A 19,540-nucleotide genomic window follows, 5' to 3' on the forward strand; every position below is an offset into this window, starting at 1 on the left:
GCGACAGGCACGGTCCGAGGTGCAGTTAGCCCAGGAACTGAGAGAACAAAATCTATGTGCCTAGCGTGTCTATATCCGTATAGATCTCTCTCTCTAGCTCTGTAAAGAGAGAGAGGCTCCTAGGATATCCCAGGCATGCACCCGTCAGGGATGGTCTGGGTGTGCTTAGCCCTGTCCCAGTGCAGGGGGATGGATGGGGTGAGCTCCCCAGGTCCCTTCCAGCCTGACGTGTCTGTGATTCTGTGAAATCTGTCTTTGGCTCTTTAGCAACCACAGATGGTTTATTCGCTGGCTTGGCTCGGACAGACCCAGAAGGGCCTGTGATAATTCAGGGCTAATGGGGTGGCTGAAATGGTGCTGAGACTAGAGCGTGGCCAGGAATGCTGAAAGCGCCACTGAGAAGGATGTAAAGTCGACCAGGGACTATGTAACAGCTCAGCCCAGGTTTCGCGCCCCCACCGCTGGCATTCGGGGAGACGCTCTGCTTTCAGACTCCAGCCCTACAGCTTATGCCGAGCCAGCTGCAGTGTTCAGGGCTGTGAAAAATGTCTTGCTCTCTACGGCGTAGTTCAGCCAACCTAAGCCCCAGCGTAGACACCACTAGCTCGATGGAAGAATTCTTCCCTGGACCGAGCTACCAGCTCTCGGAGATGTGGATTTCCTACGGCGACAGAAAAACCCCTTCCACCAATGTAGGGTCTGCACTGCAGGCTTGCAGCAGCTCGGCCACTGTAGCGTTTGTAGCCCTCACTTGTAGCAAGAGCATTCGAGGCAGGTTCCCAAAGGAGCTCGCGCTGCGGCACCCCCAACCCTGGCAGCTCTCGTGCGTTTGTCTCCTTCCCATTTATGAGGTGGGGGATGCAGCGGGACGCTCGGGTTCTTTCACCCGCAGATGCCTGATTGGGAGAAAGACGCCTGCAATGTCTGTTCTGTTCCCAGCTGAGCTGGAGGGATGCTGTCAGACTGCCTCAAACGTCCGACCTCATCAGCTCTCTGAGCCTGTGTTGTGTGATTCAGGGGGAGCCAGCGGAGGTTCTCCTGGGGTCCTCGTGCAAGCAAACTCCCAAAGATGTAACCGCTCCCCTGGCTTGGTAGGCTCTTGAGTCCATCCCCTGAGCCCTTTTGCATTTGCAAGTCGCTTTTGCATCTGCTCACTCCTGCTCTGTTCAGTTCGCATTAGAGGTGAAGAGACAAGCTGGGCTTGAGGCTACGGCCGTGGACTGGCGCTTGGGAGAGCTGGGTTCAAGTCCTGATTCCCCCCCAGAGTCTCTGGCTGACCTTGGGCAAGTGGCTGGCTCTCTCTGGGTCTCAGCTCCCCATCTGCGTCATCACATTTCTTCCCCATCTTCCAGGGCTGCTCGGTTACTATGGTGATGGAGAGGCCAGATGGAATGGGGGTCAAGGCTGAGAGAGCCTTGGGAAACCAGCTTTGTGGGAGCCCAGCTCCTATTTTATTTGTTGAAATGATTTAAAATCCCCTCCCTTCCCTCATGGACTCTGGAAATCTCTCTCGCGCTAGAGGGTTGCACGTGTTATTGCTCATGTAGGCGGAGCTGTACCTATACCTGACCTCGCAGTCCTCGTCCTCAAAGGAAACCTGCACAACCCTTTCAAAAGACGGGCCTGGGAGCTTAAATCTGTAACTCTTAGACACTAAAAATCACGGACTGAACAGAGACGCTGGATTTATGGCTTATTACAACAATCTGTAACCCACTAACAACCCCCCCCCACCACCACCACCAGCTGCCTTGTTCTCCCCCTTCTTTCCTCTCTATGCCTGGGGAAGTGTTAACGGGTCACTTCACCTTGAAATGTGTTTACTATGTGTGCGAAACAATCTGTTCCACCTTGTATTTGGCTGGGACGCTCCGAGTACCTTTCCCAGCCCTGAAGGCGAGCTCAGTGCGGCTCGAGAGCTTCTCTCTCTCACCAACAGAAGTTGGTCCTATAAAAGTTATTACCCCCCTCCCCCACCCCGTCTCTCTAATATCCTGGGCCTGACATGGCTCCAGCTATTGGGGGGGGGGGAAGAGAGCCAACAAAATATTGGATATAGATTGTTCCAAAAATTGCTTTACTAGGCTTCTGCAAACCGGAATCCTTTTGCCTCTGGAAGGGAGCCCCCTGGTAGAGGGAGGGCAGAGAGGAAGGGAAATTGCAGCCCATGAAGCTAAGTCAGACCCTAACACAGGGGTCGGCAGCCTTTCAGAAGTGCTGTGTCAAGTCTTCATTTATTCCCTCTGATTTCAGGTTTCTCATGCCGGTCATACATTTTAACCTTTTTAGAAGGTCTCTTTCTATAAGTCTATAATATATAAACCAACTATTGTTGTATGTAAAGTAAATAAGGTTTTTCAAATGTTTAAGATGCTTCATTTAAAATTAAATTAAAGTGCAGAGCCCCCCGGACCGGTGGCCAGGGCCCGGGCAGTGTGAGTGCCACTGAAAAGCAGCTCACGTGCCGCCTTCGGCACGCGTGCCATAGGTTGCCTACCCCTGCCCTAACACTTACGACAGCTGGGATCCGTACGGTTCCCCTTAGAGCAGCTGCCACTCTCCACCCCACCAGGGGGCTCCACTCCAGAAGGGAAATACGGAGTCTGTCTCTCGGTCACTCCAGATCACATTGGCTCAGTTTACAAATCAAATGCTGTTCATTTTGGCTGCCAGCCCATCTGGGCTCTTCCTGGCTCGTGCATCACAAAGCTTCTGCAGTCGGGATTGGGGTAACAAATCTATAGGCGATGCCTGAGCTGGAGTAGAATCAGGCTCCCTCTGCCAGAGCTACACGAGCATCTCAGAGCCGGTTAAAATAATAGGCTGCTTTGACTCCAGATTCACCCGGGGCACAGATCTGCTGAATCCAAAGGTGCTGTTTTTACTGAGTCATTTGCCACATGAGGAGGAAGGGCTGACTTGACTTCTTTGGGATCTGAACTTGTGGTTCCAAGCATTATGGGTTCTTTCAAACCTACTACTTAGCTCTGACATTCCCCTGTTGCTTCCAACTGCTCCCCGTCATGGCACCCGTGTCAAATCGAGCCTCTTGTTTTATTGCACGATTCAGCTATAACCTTTCACCACGTGGTGTGGCCAGTAGCTCCTGCTCACTCAGCACTGCTCTGCAGCCAGGGTTTTCACTTAAACCTCCCTCTGGAAGATGATCCTGTTTTTATTTGGAGGTAGAGAATTCCGAGTGTCAGCTCAATACCACTGCAACGGTCTTAGCCGCCGGCGGAGACGGGGCAGAATTGCTGGTGGCATTGCTTCATTTCTGATCAGAGGGTTGAAAGAAAAGATTCTGCTGTTCCCCTCCGGCGTATCCCATATCTTAGATCTATATCGATGACCATGCGCAAGTGTTCAGGGTGCGAATGCCGAGTGGGAAGAGGACTTCCAAAGGGGTATAAGTAGGAGTGAGGGATTGGTATGAAGAGGAGAATTTAGGGGGTAGATCTGATTTCCTGATCAGACTGCGGAGGGCTATTGGGACATTAAAACTAAGCTGGATAAAGCCTCGAATAACATTTATTGTTGGGAACAGTCCTGCACCGGTGAGATGGATAAGCTGAGTCACTATTTTGGATCATACCCACGTGGGGGCTGGGGCAGGAGCTGCCCCCTCAAAATGTTCCCGTGGTGGAGTTTCCCCCACACCCTGGTCAAAGGGAGGGGTATGTCCCTCTCTGGGGTGGGCAGCAGCTCTGCCCCCAAGTCCTGTGGAATCTGTAGTAGGTCAAGCCGACCCAGGGCCATGCTGCAGGGGTCTCCCCTGGCCACATCCGCTCCTTGGGCCCATCTCTGGGGGAGGTTTCCCCAGCCACGGTGCAAGAATTAGTGCAGCCTCAGGCCGTATTAACGCTGGCGTTTCCATCTGGCTGCCAGGGGTAGGGTGGAGGGCATGCCCGAAGGGGTCTCCCCGGGCCCGTGGCAAGAAGAGACCGTGTCACAGAGGTGCCCGGCCCTCTCCGCCCACGCTGGGCTTGATCCAAAGGCAATGGGCTTTGACTCCGGCCCTCCGTGCCTGGGAGATCTTTCCACCATGCTGATTCTTCCTGCCGGTGAGTGCGTGCAGTCCATTTAGTGTGGTTTGTATCTGTGACACGCCAGGGCCCCACAGTGCTGGGCAGACGCACAGTAATATAAACAATAATACCTAGACCGCTTGTCATCAGTAGCTCTCAAAGCGCTTTACAAAGGAGGACAATAGCAGCATCCCCATTTTAGAGATGGGGAAAACCGAGGCACAGAAAGGGGAAAGTGACTCACCCATGGTCACCCAGCGGCTGAGCCAGTCTCCTGAGTCCCAGTCCAATGCTCTAGTCACTAGGCCACGCTGCTTAACAGGAGCAACAGCCTACGTGGGCGAGCAGGGAAATGACTCATCTGAGGTCGCCCACTCAGTATGTGACTGGTAGAGCTGGGAACAGAGCCCCAGGTTCCTGAGTCCCAGACCAGCGCCCCACCCACTAGCCCACACTGCGCTTTGTTTTGCTCTGCACTCAGTGCCTGGGATTTGATCGGCCGCATTGAGCGGGGAGACGTGATGCTGTTAAAACATTGCATTGCCAGCTCTTGGGAGAGGCAGCGTGACACTCAGGGCCGGATTAACTCTCCTGTGGGCCCAGGGCTATTAGATTTTGTGGGTCCCCTGTATACAAGTCTCTTTCCTAATTTAAAACAAAAGGATCACAATGATGGCATCAAGGCTCTTCATGCTGTACGAAATCGGCCTTTTAATTAACATAAAGCCATTTTGTGGTTACATTTCAGTCTTAAAACATGTAGAATGTAGTTAAGTTAATTCAAAATAGCCTGCGTCTTACCTTAGAACAGCTGTTCTATTAGCGTCTTTCTGGGAGGGAGTTTGGGTGCAGGAGGGATTCTGACCTGGGGCAGGGGGTTGGGGTGCAGGAGGGGTGCAGGGTCTGGGAGGGAGTTTGGGTGCAGGAGGGATTCTGAGCTGGGGCAGGGGGTTGAGGTGCAGGAGGGGTGCAGGGTCTGGGAGGGAGTTTGGGTGCAGGAGGGATTCTGACCTGGGGCAGGGGGTTGAGGTGCAGGAGGGGTGCAGGGTCTGGGAGGGAGTTTGGGTGCAGGAGGGATTCTGACCTGGGGCAGGGGGTTGAGGTGCAGGGTCTGGGAGGGAATTTGGGTGCGGGAGGGATTCTGACCTGGGGCAGGGGGTTCTCTTCTGGCTGGAGAAGAGACGATCCCATCGTAATCCAGTTCTAGATCGGAACTTCCTGGAAGCCCCCGTTGCTTCAGTCAGTTGCTTCTGAATAAATTGTTGTTGCTACTACAAAAGAGAGCCCAATCAAGCTCAGAGCCCCATTGTGTCAGGTGCTGTACAGTGGGAGACGGCCCCTGCCTCAAAGAGTTCATGATCTGAATAGAGCAGACAGACAAAGGAAGGATGATTATCCTCATTTTATAGAAAGGAAACCGAGGCACAGAGCGATGACATAATTTGCTCAAGGAGACTGTGTCAAAGCCAAGAATTGAACCTGCCTTGTCAGAGTCTTAATCCAGCACCATAACCTGGGACACCCCTTCCCTTGGTTTAAACAATCAAGATCAACAAAATTCTCTGCCCTGGTCCTTATCGTTTTTAACCTCTGGTTATCCTTAAAACCCAGGTGGGTGCGGCAGGAGAATGAAACATGAAACTACCATCGTGCCTTAAGTAACGTTACTTTAAAAACAGAAAACAGACACTGAATTTCTTACGCAATTATTTCCCCCTCCTGTCATGCAGGAAAAATGGAAGATACAACGAACATAATGAGAATAGCTGGCCCAGGCCGCAGCTCGGTTTGTTGTGTGAAATACAAAGTCACAGAGTGTCTGGGTTTTTTCATATTTCCATCCAAACAGATCAATTGGCCACATAAAACAGAAGGAAAGGCCTCTTAAACCTCATTCTTTCCAGATGTCGGCCGCTGTCTTGGCAGGTCACATTTTCTGGGCCGTGCCAAGATTGGCAGCCTCTAGGACAGCAGTTTAAAGGGCTTAGTAAGGCACGAAATGGATCACGGACTTCTCCAAGGTTTTGTGCTCTAGAACCTTGGTGATTTGAAGGTTCTCGGCTCCCTGCCTCGGGAAGGGAAGGGTTTAGACTGAAGACTTGTGAGTGGGCCAAAGGGAGTGCTGAGTCATTGATTCCCTTTGACCCTCGGTTAAAATTTGCACTAAAAATGACCAAATTACCAGTGGGGTTTTGCCATCGCTAATGTTTATGATTCTCACTTTAAGCCAGCTGCAAAAGAAAGTAAACGAAGAAGAGTTTTAAATTCTCGACTGCTGTAGCTTCCCAGTTCTTAGTGTTTCTTTCTCTAAAAATACCAGCAGGGCAGCTTTTTCGTCCAGCTGTTGAGCAGTGCACACTGCCGTCGTCTCTGAAGCACTGCCCTGCTAGAACGGTCCCGGGTTCGGATCTGGATCCAAAGTTCATGTCCATTTTGGGGGGATTCCTGGGGCACGGAGCTGATTTTTCCATCACCTTTTGGTGACGACAGCAGGCTCCGCGGGTGAAGTATGACAACGCGACGTGGCGTGTGAGTGCCTTTGGGACTCCGTTTCCCAGAGGTTGGTGCGAAGCACTGGGCCGAGCTTGTTCTTTGCTGGCAGGGTCCAGCCGAGTTTGTTTTCTCAAGGAGATTTTTCACAGCAGAGGTAAAAGTCCTGGGGAACATTTTGGTGCAGTGCCTCTCCCCTCCCTGGCATGCTCTGTCTCTGCCCACTCGCTCTCACGCAGCCAATGCACCACAGTCTACCTCTGGCGTGCTCTGATCTCTGGTGTCGTCCGTGCCGTGCGTGGCTGCAGAGGATGGGGTCAGCCAGGAATAAGAGAAAACAAACGCCAATTCCAGAGTGATTATTAGTATTCCTGGTGCTGGCGGCGGAAGGGGCCGCATCACTGGTAACGGTCAGCGATGTGCTGTGGACAGCAGTAGCCAGTAACTCAGGAGAGAGCTGCTTCAGAGCTCGCTGCGTTCGGAGGGTTCCTGCTCCTGCCTCCATCCTGTCTCTGAACCTCCAGCTGCTTGCGGCCAGTGAACTCCATAAGTCATTGCTTTGATCACCCCGGGTGTGCTCTCTGCCTGGGCCTCGTCCGGGTCCCTCCCCAACCAGTGACTGGGAGCCTCTGTTCTAGAGCAAACTCAGCCCAGCTGCCCGCGGGCTGCAGCGATGCCCCTCTCCCCTTGGTTCAGCGACCCCACCCATTGGCTCTGGACAGGGCTGGCTCCAGGCACCAGCTCAGCAAGCAGGTGCTTGGGGCGGCCAAGGGGAAGGGGTGGCAGGTCGGGCTCTTGGGCGGCAGGTCCCTCGGTCCCTCTCGGAGGGAAGGACCTGCCGCCGAAGTGCCGCCGAAGAAGAAAGCAGCGCGGTGGAGCTGCTGCCGATCACGATTGTGGCCCCACCCCCTCCGCCGCTGCTTGGGGCGGAAAAACCCTGGAGCTGGCCCTGGCTCTAGAGAGGGCTGCAGATGGCAGGGCGTTCTCTTTGCCTCTGCTCTCTATTTCCCCCGCTCCCCTTAGCGCCGCAGATCTGAAGCGAGGGGCGTGTGTTCTGCCAGGCTGCCCTTGGCTGGGAGCTGCGTGCTGGGGTTCCGCAGATCCTTTGGGGACCATTCGGCCGCTCGAAGCCTGAGTTTTGCTTTCCTGTGTTAAGATTGCGTCCCTGGGCTGAGAGAGCATCGATCAATGCAAGACCCCAGGAAAGCTAGGGGGACACCACGGCACAGCGGCTTGTTCATAGTCCCACCCTCGGTCACGAGCAGAGCTGAGCTCAGAACCCCCGAGTCCTGAGACCCTGTCCCTTAGCCCCTGCTAACATGGGACGACACGAGGAGGAAATCCCACGTGATGTTTTGGCACTGGCTGGCACAGCTAGTGTGTGTGTGTGTGTGTGTGTGTGTGTGTGTAAATAAATGGTTCACAAGAGTTGTCATGGACACCGCTCCGGCCTGCCTTATATCCATGGTGATGGGTGTCTCAGGAGAGAAGACCATATTCCTGTCAGGTGTAATTAATCAAAAAGCTCCTGCATTGCAACATCCCTGCAGCTGGGGCCAGGACGCTGTGCCACCCCGCTCCCCATGGCCCCCTCAGCCTGCCGTTGCGATGACAGCAGGGTGTGGAGGCTGCCTTGTGAGAAAGCACCTGGACGGACACTCAGCCACTGCAGCCGGGTCTGCACCTCGGTGCAAAGCGCTGGGTGCTCTGTCAACCGAAATTGCCAGAGGGAGGCTGCGGCTTGTGCTTCCTCAGGAGAGGGAGTCCCTCGGTCGCTGGCCCCCTCTGGGGGAGATGCAGCATATTTCCCAATGGAGACCTCGGTCAGCCTTGCCCAGGGTTAATGCAGCATTGAGGCGCGGATGCTGCACACGTGATCCCTGTGCTGCGCATGTGGAATCTGGAGAGAGGGTGGGGCGCAGATTGGGGCTTGGGTCCCCTTTATACAACACAGCTGGGAGGCGGGGTCGGGACTGTGGCTGTATAAGGCTCCTCACCCTTTCCCCATCTGCTCCCGCTGCTGTGGAGAGACTGCGGAACAGAGCTTCGTGTCGTGGCGAAGGGGATCAGTACCCCATGCCTGGTTTCTTCACTGCCTCCTCCTTCCTGTCACCGCGTTTAGGCCCTTTCTCGTCTGCCAAGAGCAGGGGGCAGGATGTGTCCTTTGGTCAAGTCTCGTATGGGTCCAGCTGTGGGTCTGACATGGCCTTTCTTGTCACCCACACGTGCCAGCTGGCCCTCTAGGATATGTAACTGCCTGATGGCAGGGCTATCCGTTGTCTGTCCCCAGGAGTCAATCCCAACCCCATCTGTCTGGCTCCCTCTTCCAGGGGTACCTGGAGTGGTCATATCAGCTAGCTCTTGGATAAAGCCATTGGAACTTGCTTTCTCTTAAAGAAAAACAGCCTTCAAATACTAAAAAAAACCAAGGTTCACTTTCCTGATGCCTGCCAAGTGCAAAGAAACTGTCAGCATCAGTGAGTCTGATTCCTTCCTCCTTTCGGGGGGTGGTCAGGAGAAAACCCAACTGTCTGAGCCGGAGACAGAAATGCCCATTTTGTATTGTACTGATGGACTGATGTTTGCAAAGTGATACAAACAATTTAAAGCTGCCCTGCTGGAGGGTTACAGCCTCCCAACGTGCCTATTTTGACTGTGCCGAGAAATTTGCTCCATGCCATGCATTCTTGCTCCGCCTGGCGAAGCCGCGGGCATGACTTTTCAGTGGAAAGAGCCTGGCATGGTGGCACAAGCTGGGGGAGGAGGAAAATCACTCTGATGAAATCTGGCAAAGTAACATTCTGCCTCCATTAAATTATCCAGCGTGGCGGGGGTAGGGTGGGGAGTAGCTAGGGTGACCAGATGTCCCGATTTTATAGGGACAGTCCCGATTTTTGGAGCTTTTTCTTACATAGGCACATATTACCCCCCACCCCCTGTCCTGATTTTTCACACTTGCTGTCTGGTCACCCTAGGAGCAGCAGGCCAGGTGGAGAACAGAGCACAGGCTGTGATATATCCTGAGATGAATGAGTGCCAGGAAAGCTCACAACGGGACTCAGAGCCAAACTCTTCCTCCATTTGGAGCAGTCTAGGTCCAGGGGGTTGCTTCAGCCCAGGATAGGGATAGATGTGTGGCTGGTAGCAGAGCTGAGCTCTGGCTCTGAATTCATGCCCCTGAGGCTAAGCCTGTTGTGAGTCAGTGATTCGGTTCTGGCCCGTCTCTGCTCCAGATGCTTGCAGGCTTGGATGGGGGAAGAACCCACAAGTCTGGAAGCCTCTGCAAATTATCTCAGCGCCTTGAAGCTGTGGGATCAGGCTTGAGCTTTCCTGGGTAGTTACGGGCCTGTCAGTCTGCCATCAGTCCCGGGCAAGAGAATAGAGTGGCTGAGATTGGACTCAATTAGTAAAGTGTTAACAGAGGGTAATATAATTCATGCCAATCAGCAAGGGTTTGTGGGAAATAGATCCTGTCTAACTCACTTGATATCTTTGTTGGCTGAGTTTACAAGTTTGGTTGATAAAGGGAATAGCGTTGATGTCATAGGCTTCCGTAAGGCATTCGACTTACTGTATAACATTTCGATTAAAAAACTCCAACGACATAAAAGCCACCCGGCACATGTTCAATGGATTAAAATCTGCCTAGCTGACGGGCCTCAACATGTAGCTGTAAACGGGGAATCATCATGGAGCGAGTGTGTTTCTAGTGGGGTTCTGCAGGGGTGAGTTCTCGGCCCTACGCTATTTAACATTTTGATCAATGACCTGGAAGAAAACATAAAAGCATCTCTGAGCAAGTTTGCAGATGACCCACGAACTGGGGGAGTGGGAAATGATGACAAGGTTGGAGGGGAGGGATAGCTCAGTGGTTTGAGCATTAGCCTGCTACACCCACGGTTATGAGTTCAATCCTTGAGGGGGCCATTTAGGGAACTGGGGTAAAAATCTGTCTGGGGATTGGTCCTGCTTTGAGCAGGGGGTTGGACTAGATACCTCCTGAGGTCCCTTCCAACCCTGCTATCCTATGAGGACAACCAGGTCACTGCTACAGAGTGATCTGGATCACTTGGTAAGCTAGGCACAAGCAAACAATCTGCATTTTAATATGGCTAAATGTAAGTGTAGGGTCTGAAAAAGATTTGGGGGTCAGAGCGAATTCTCAGCTGAACATGAGCTCCCAGTGTGACTTTGTGACCAAAAAAGCTAATGCGACCCTTGTTTGCATAAACAGGGGAATCTGGAGTAGGAGCAGAGAGGTCATTTGACCCCTATATTTGGCATTAGTGCGACCGCAGCTGGAATCCTGTGTCTAGTTCTGGTGTAATAAGGATGTTGATGAATTGGAGAGGGGTCAGAGAAGAGCCTAAGAATGATTAAAGGATTAGAAAACCTGCCGTACAGTGATAGACTCAAGGGGCTGGATCTATTTAGCGTAACAAAGAGAAGATTAAAAGGTGATGTGATTACAGTCTGTCAGTACCTACACGGGGACCAAATATTTAATAATGGGCTCGTCAGTCTAGCAGTGAAAGGTACAACATGATCCAATGGCTGGAAGTTGAAGAGAAACAAATTCAAATTGGAAATCAGGCAGTGAGAGTAATTAACCACTGGAACAATTTCCCAAGGGTCGTGGTGGATTCACCATTGCTGACAATTTTTCAAGCAAAATTGGAGGTTTTTCTCAAAGCTCCGCTCTGGGAATTATTATGAGGAAGTTCTGTGGCCTGTGCTATCCCGGGGGGCTGACCAGATGTTCACAAATGGTCCCTTTTGGCCTTGGAATCTATGGACGAGGAAAACGGTTCGTGGGAGGATTGGTAGGATCCCAATCTCCCGCTCGGGCAGCTGGTGCCAGGAGAACATGGTTGTGGGCAGATCTCTTTGTCCAGTTGTGGCCAGATCAAGGGTGGGTGCACATGGTTCTGCAGGAATGGACAGAGTTCTCCCCCTCCCCCAATGTTTTGAGGCTGGAGAGGAGTTTGGTGAGAAGCGTTGTGCGTTGTTTGGACCCTGGGCGGAGGGAAGTCCTTTCCTTTTGTCCGACCTGCTGTGGAGTTCTGCATGGCCACAGGGTTTGCTATAGTCATCACAGCTGGCCATGGATTTGTGGAGCCGTCCAACAGGGAATGATCCTGCACCGATGGGGCGGAGCTGGGCTAGATGACTTCTGAGTTCTTTTCCTTCACTCAGGTGTGACTTTCAAAGTCCCTGGAATGGGCCCCTGGCTGAGTCAATCACAGGGACTGAACTTGAGGCCTGTGGGTCTAAAAGCATGAGCTGCTATTGCTTGAGCTAATGGGCCCCACACCTGCTGCCAAGACAGGCAGGTCCAGAACTGTAAACCTCTCTATGGTCAGTAGAGGGGGACAAAGATACGTCTTCATCCGTTCTGTGTGCACAGTGACCTCATAATGCTCGCAGTGACCTCACAGCCCACGCGTGACCATCTGGGGACGCTTGATCTGCCTGTGTTTGAAAATTTACTCCATTGGGTCTGCACAGAATTCCAACACGTCCAAGGTAAGGCTGCTCCTTTGCCCTGAAGCCCTCCCCCAGGGAGCTGGGCAGGGCAGAGAGCCAATGGGGGCTCAGCTTTGACATTCCTTTCCTCTCTCTGCTAGTCCTAGCTTATTCAAAGGACCAAGCCTCTTCTGTGCCAGCCCAGTGGTTTCTCTGTAGGAGATGGTAACACAGCCCCCATTGGCTTCAGTAGAGCAGGATCCGGGCTGCGCTCAGCAGCTGCACACAGAACCACTTCTCCTTGCCAGCTACTGCGCAGCATGATGCCGCCTTGGCATGATCGCTCTGACCTAGAAGCAACCTTCAGCCCAGGTGCATCCTCCACGATGCAGCTGCACAAAAGCCTGCCTGTGATGGAAGGCGCTGGATCAGTCACTGCAGAGCGGAGCCTTGGCAGAACCCGGGCAAAGGGGAGAGACCAAGAAGAGGGGCTGGGGCCCATTTCCAGTGCAGCTGCGGAGGACAGTGCTTTCTATCCCTGCTTATGGGGAATGGCTGTTGGCCCCCCGGCAAGAACTGTCCCTAGGAATCCTTCCCAGCCAGCCTTGTTCTCTCCCTGCTCTTCTGGATCTGCGATCTGGCAAGCCGAGAGCCTGCATGTGGATGCGTCCCCTCTGTCCTGCCATCCCCTTGACAAGCCCTGCTGGGTGTTAACACGCATTTGATGGTCACCCTCTCCCACAACTGTCCCTGTCTTCCATGCTGTCTCCTAGGAGGCCACTGGTTTGCTATGTGATTTGGGGCAGTCCATGCCTCAGTTTCCCCATCTGTGACAGTAGCTCCCTCCCTCACAGGGGGGAGTTGGGAGGCTGAGTGGCTGGATTTAAAGCCCTTTAGGACCCTGGGATGAAAAGGGGCTTGAAAGGACAGAGTGCTGAAATGGAAAACCCTCCCAGGAGCAGCAGGAGCAGAAGGCACCCAGTCAGCCAGTGCGATCAGCTGATCATCTCCAGAAGCCCAATCTCTCCACCTAGCTGGGTCAGCCTTGTTCTGTTTCTCTAGGTGTCTGAGTGCTATGCGTACGTTAATGGGTTAATTCTCTCAGCCCCCCCGGATCCCTATTTTACAGACCGGCGCTGAATTCCCGAGAGCCGAAGAGGCAGATTTTCAAAGGCGCTCAGCTCCCATTTAGGCCCGGCTCGGCGCAGTGTTGAAAATCTGACCCAAATGGCAGCAGAGCCATTGTGACAGAACATTGAAATCAGATGGTCTCTCTCCCCTCCCCACCCCGCGGTACACAAAGCACTACAGTCCCTGGGAGCGGAGGTGTGGAATCCACTTAGGCTGAGCGTGCCCAGCTGTGCAAAGCATTTCTGAGTCAAAGAAGGGGAAAAAATAAAATAACCTCAACCCCGTTTCGGCCGCAGCCTCGCCCTGTGAAATCCAAGCTCTGCAAGCAAAAGCTTCTCCCAGTGCCACCGGGCGTCCCAGCCTCCCCGGCAGACTGCCACGCTGCGGCCCTTCTCCGCCTGGCTCTGGTGGCTTGCTTGCCTTGGCAGCCTGCCGGGGCCGCTCCTGGCAGGAGGCTCCTGGAGGCAGTTCTGCCCTGCTCCCAGACTCGGGACGCGCCAACGGAAGCGGAGAGGGAAGACAAAGCCGACCCAGTTTTGATGAGGTGCTTTCCCAGGCCGGGAGACGGAGTCGACGCCAGCCAGCTGCTTAACGAAATAGCTCTTTGGTCTGGTTAAATGTTGCTTTATCAGCCGTGTGCAGCCCACTCCTCTCGCTCTGAACGTCGGACATGCCGTGAGCGGCTTATTCTGTGGGGCCGGGGGATGGACAATTTTGCAGCATCTAGGGCACAATGTGTGTGTGCAGCACTGCCCTCTGCTGGATGGCTTTGGAATTGCTCCCTTCTGTCACAGACCCCCCGCAGCGCACAGTAAATGGAGATTCTCCCTTTGCTCCAGTGCTTAGGGGAACAATATTTAATGCCCCCACGTTCCCCCCGCAGTTTGGGGGCTGTAAAGGTGTTCGAAAATGTACCCCCAGCACTTGGAGCGGCGGGGACTATCCCTGACTCAAAGCCAAGCTGCTCCTTCTAGTCTAATGCCTGGCAGCCCTTTAAATGCCGCCACGTTGGTTTCTATTAAAGGACAACAGGACACATTTATTTGGCTGAAATCTGGGCCGGTTCCAATCTGCTTTGCAGCTGTAGTGAGACCAGCCCTCCTCCCCTTTAAGAACTCCCACGTCCTAACAGCAGTGAGATCTGCAGATTCCACAGAGCTCTCTGCGACCTCAGGCAGAGCCCGGATACAGCCAGGGTGGAAAGTCAAAGGAAATGAAAGTGGGCGGGGGGCGAGAAGGAGCTGCTAGTTGTGTCACCCTGCCGTGGTCCGGTGGATGTAGGTGGCAGACGTAGATTGTCCGGCTAGATTTCACAGACTAGCGGGCGATCTGCAGGTGACGGAGGAGACGGGCTGTAGCCAACAGGAGGTCCAGTGGGTAGAACATGGGATGGAGCCTTGGACACCTAGATTTGAGTCTCAGCTGGTCAGTTTGCAAGGCCTGGCTGCCTTTTGGCAAGTCATGTAAGCTAACCAGTGCCTCAGAGAATCCGTCACATTGTCCTGGCTAATGCCCCTCCAAGCGCTCCTGGGCTGATCCCTCTCCCTCCCTCCTGTAGCCCTTGGCTCCGGCGGTCTAGTACAGCCCCCCCAGCCCCCCGCCTGATCGGGCGGCATGCTTTCCAGTGGTGAAGCTCCCTCCCCCCCACAGCTGCGCGCCTGGCAGAGGCCGCATGCTCACCTCCCTCTTCGCATTTGCAGCATGGTACAGCAGCGCAACCTCACTAGCAAGCGGGATATATCGCGCGCTGCTTTACCGTGCATGCCTCGGGAGAGGCAGAGGCAGCGACGACCCTCGCTATGAGGCGGCAGACACAGGTGTGATCACGGGGCAGCCCGGCGGCATGCTGCCTTGATGGGGATGGGGCAGATGATAATGATTGATCGTGATTTTGGGATTATCTCACAATGGGGCGGGAATGATTGGGATGAACTTGCTGGGTGGATCATGAGTGGCTTCATGGCCTTGATTGTGCTGCGTGCGGGGGTGTGGTGCTGGGACGTGACTGCTTTGGCCCTTGAGCCCTGGCCAGTACCTCAGGACTTTACATGGAACTTTGTGACTTGCAGAGAGAAAACAGCAGAGTCAGCCCCCTGCCCTGAAACGCCATAACAGGGGGTGAAATACCTGTGAGATGAAAGGCCAAGGGAAGAAGCAACCCTTGTGCTGCCAAGATGATAGCTTTTGGTGATGCAAGAAAGCAAATTGATCACAAAGGGTCTACTGTTGCACCTAAGCGTCTGCTTTGCTGCAAGTGCCCACTGAACTTGGGCTTCAAGCGATGGAACCTGTGAAACTGTGGGGGCACGCACTATCCCTAAGCTGGGCTTCTTTCCCCACCAGCCAGGCGCGAGATGGAACAACCCAAGGGTGGAAAGCACGCAATGGCGCAGGCAATCCAGAAGGGACAGCATGCAAACGGATTGGATCAATTGGGATGTAAGATCAAGCATTTCCAGAACCAGCTGCAGCTACTCTGTTTAAACTATGACAGCAAAATTTTACTGGGCTGAGTGGAAATGCCTGTGGGGATGTTGAAAGCCTCGATGGGATCGCCTGATAAGCCTCTTTTTAATATGGCAGACCCAGCAGCAAGCCACTGAGGCAGCAGCAGTGTGAGTGGCATCTGCAGAAACACAGTGTGCTGTGCATGGAATGGTGGGTGGGCAGTAATTTGCCACATTTAAAGGCTATGGGCAGCGAATGCTACTGGGCAAACCAATTAAAATGTGCAAATGCTGCAGACCTCATCATGGTCTCCACCTCAGAGAGACCAAGCTGAGTGCTGGGCTGAGGATTGCTGATGGTGCGGAGGAGGCTGATTGATTACGGGGGGAGCCAGAGGAGTGGGAGGGGGGCCCAGGGAGATTAGAAGTGGGTAGCCAGAAGAACATGAGAAGACCGAGAAGAGCGTGGATCAGGGTACAGTTGATGAACAGCTCAGGTGATGGCCAGGGTACAAGATGGAGTACCCACCAGGCCCTGAACCTCCCCTTGAGTTGATTGACTTTGTCCGACTAGTAACTCTTACTTATAATAAATTATTCACTTAATTAAAAATTTCATCATGAAAAAAAGCATTTATCTTTTATTTGAGGAGGCTTGGGAAGAGGATAGGGAAAAGGAGAAGGAGAGGAAAAAAAGAGCTTAAAAAATTCAGGGTAAAAAAATGGGGAGAATTGGGGTGAGGAGAGGGGTGGAGGGAGCCTCCCGAGCAGGGATGGACAGGAACACGGGTGAGTGTAAGGGCTAGAGGTGCAGGGGAGGGTGCGGATCCTGCTGAGGGTGGCTGCGCTGTGATCCTGGGTGCCTGCTGGGGTTGGGACGCAGCACTGAGCATGCATCTGTGATCACAGCCGCAGCAGCCACTGCCGCCACCGCGCGCTGATCTTGCTGCCATCCCCGCCCCGCGCTTCGGCGTCTTCCTGCGCCACCCCCCTCATCTCATCGCCCTTTCCTCCTCTCTCCCTCCACCTCAACTGCCTTTCCCACCTCCCTTTCCTGCGTCCTTCTCATTCAGATGAGCTTCAACTTCCATAATACCTATAATATCTTTCTCCATCTATCATCTCTCATCTCTTTTTCCTCCGCCTTATCTTTGCTAGGAGCCTTGGGATGGAGGAGGAGATCTTTCTTTGAAAGCGTAGGCTTTAGATTTGAGACTAGAAAGAATAAGATATGAGAAACAGCTTTATGAGAAAAAGATTACACTTTCATTCACAGTGGTTACTATTTTTCACACATGTGATTTCTAACATTTTTACATAGCACTTTCTTTCACATACACAGGTCATCATACAGATCTCAGATCTCACTCATCATGCATCACACAGGTCCAGGTATCAGTGATCAAGTCATCATGTCTCCATCCATGTGATCTCCTGTCTCACTACGCACCTCTAATCCCCAGCTAACACCCCCAGCCCCTTCTCGCCACCCCCCCACCCTCCGTAGCTTGGGGCCCACCAAAGATCAACGCCCAGTGACCCCGCAGGAAAACCCCAAGATCAACATCAAGCCCCCCTCCCCTCCCTGCATTCACCTCCGCTCCCAAAGATCCAACATTGAAACTGTTTTAAATAAATTCCTGATTTTTAAACCTCTTTTCCTACTTTACCCCCATTTTTTAACAAGATATCACTTTGCTGGAGGATAGAAGAACAAGAACCAAGAGCTTGAGCGGAGATTGCTGCTTTGCAGTCTTTGTATATGCAATGACTTGCTGCATGTTGATACATGCATGCCATGCCAATTGCTGATGCCATGGATATGTAAAGGATCCTACCACGGTGGCAGAACCTCTGGGAGCTTGCCAGAAACCACAGGAAAAGGCTGTCCTGGAGGACTTCTGGGAATCCCTTCATCGACATGTCATCTCTCTCCTCCTTTTTCTCTCAAACAAATTATGTTAACATTCTTCAAGCACTATCAATCCCAAAACATGCAAAAAAAGTCCTCAGAAAACCAATTTGCAAAAAAAAGCTCACCTTAAAAAAACACTTGCTTTGCAAAGGCTCACTCACTTTCCTCCTTCAGGGCGTCATTCTCTGTATTCTTTCAGGTGAGGGCTGGGGGCAGGGCTGGAGGCTAAAGGTCACGGAGTGAGGGGGCTGTCTTGCTGCTGGCTCTGTCTTCTCTCTCTCTTCTTCTTCTTCTCTCTCTTCTCTTTCTTCTCTCTCTCTTCCTTCTGCGACAATCTCCAGTCATGGGTGATTCCACCCCACCTCCAGGGGGGTACAGTCAGGTGGGCTCACAAAAAATGCAGCCCAGCAAATTGCATGCAGCTCACAGACCATCCATTTTGTTTTTTTCTTCCTTCTGCTTTCTTTTTCTTGCTTTTCACTTTTCTTCTGTCTGGCTTCTCTGCTCTGCCTGGAGTGCCTGCTGTGGCCTTACTCTTGCTGGCCTTTTCAATTTTTCTTCTTTTTTTTCTTTTTCTGTTTTTTTTACGCAGAATCCCCCTCTCTTCAATCCTATAGCATCACTTAGATCCATCCAGCCTCCGGGCGCTGCTGCTCCTCTGCTGATTCTCAGGAGACTTTCAGTGCTGCTGCTGCTGTGCTGCGTGTGTGTGAGCTGCCTGTGCTGTGTGAGTGTGCGTGGTGATGATGTGATGATGCACGCTGTGATGCAGGAAATGAATTTCAAAATGGGAATCTTTTTTTGTAATACTTGCCAGTGCATCCGAGTTGAGAATGCTGTCCAGAGCGGTCAGTGGTGCACTGGTGGTGCCCCGGGTGGGAATACACCGGAGCCCCGCCACACTAACCCTATTCCATTATATGTTAATACCGATTTACCGATAACTCTCCTCTGGCAGTCGGGCAGCAGAGAAAGTAAAGAGCCATTAAAAGCCATTAAAAGGTGCCCTAGTGTGTCCTAGTGTGTGTGGCGTTAAATCGTTTTTTTTTTTAAAAAAACGATTTAAACGCCTAGTGTAGACCAGGCTTCAGTCTCCCACCTGTGACTAGGCTAGGGCCCTCGCCTGCGGTATAGGAGGCCTGGCTGGGTTCCGTTCCCTTCTCTGCCACAAACTGCCTGGGTGTGAACTTGTGTCTCACACGCTCTGTGCCTCGGTTTCCCCCTCCATACAGGGGGATAACAGCCCTGCCCTGCCTGTATGAGGATAAACACACACAGCTGCTGTGGTAATGGGGGCCAGAAAAGCCCCAACCGAGCAAGTTAGCTGCTCCACTGTGGGCTGGGGGACAGCTCACCGAACTGGGATGCAAAAGGCCTGGGTTCTATGGCTGGCTCTGCTGCTGGGTGACCGCCGGCGAATCGCTGCAGCTCTGTGCCTCGGTTTCCCCAACTGTGCAGTGGAGGTAATGATATTGACCTCCTTTGTCAAGTGCTTTCGGATCTCCTGCTAGGAAGAGCTAGGCATCCGCACTAAATGCAAGGGATTGTTGAGGGAAAATAGCCGTTCGGTTCTCCCTTCCCCCTCTGCTGAAAAATAATATCTCCTCTGGATTTAGCGTTGGTTTTGCTGCGCCGTACAGCGGCTCTGTATGGCACTATCTGCTGCTTGTTGTAATACCCGCAGTATGAAAGCAGACAAAGGCAGCCAGTACAATGCAACTCTTCTCCAGCGGGATCTTGGCCAGCACCCAAGCTGTGTCCTTTTGTGTCTCCCCCTGCCCCATCCCCCTCTTTATGGTTCCCATCTTGTTTGTAATCAAACCAACCCCAGAAGGATCCTGGCAGGTTTCCTGCCCTGCTGGGGAGAGGCGATGTCAGGGGGCTCTGGCGGGTGGGGATTCGGAGGAGGAAGGCTTTCACGAGTTTCCTGACGCACAGGCCGAGCTGGGAGCAGGGGAGAGGCTGGTCGGTGGGGAGAACATACAGCATATGATCTCGCTTGAAAAGCTGAATCGGGGCCACAGGTGTCTCTCTGACGGGCGAGGGAGCCGGCTCCGGGGCAC

The 19,540-nt window shown here is 53.0% G+C and overlaps 1 protein-coding gene and 1 long non-coding RNA gene across 3 annotated transcripts in view; both read left to right on the plus strand.

The window, feature by feature from the left end:
* LOC120370714 (phosphatidylinositol 3-kinase regulatory subunit gamma) overlaps window positions 1-19,540 on the plus strand; it is a 393,090-nt gene that overhangs the window by 95,872 nt on the left and 277,678 nt on the right. The gene's annotated exons all lie outside the window — the stretch shown is intronic.
* On the plus strand, window positions 11,972-12,720 carry LOC120370717. The gene is made up of 2 exons (XR_005583899.1): window positions 11,972-12,044; window positions 12,146-12,720. It is a non-coding gene; the product is annotated as an uncharacterized LOC120370717 (long non-coding RNA).

Source organism: Mauremys reevesii, linkage group 8 (assembly GCF_016161935.1).
Source record: "Mauremys reevesii isolate NIE-2019 linkage group 8, ASM1616193v1, whole genome shotgun sequence".
Taxonomy (NCBI): Eukaryota; Metazoa; Chordata; order Testudines; family Geoemydidae; genus Mauremys; species Mauremys reevesii.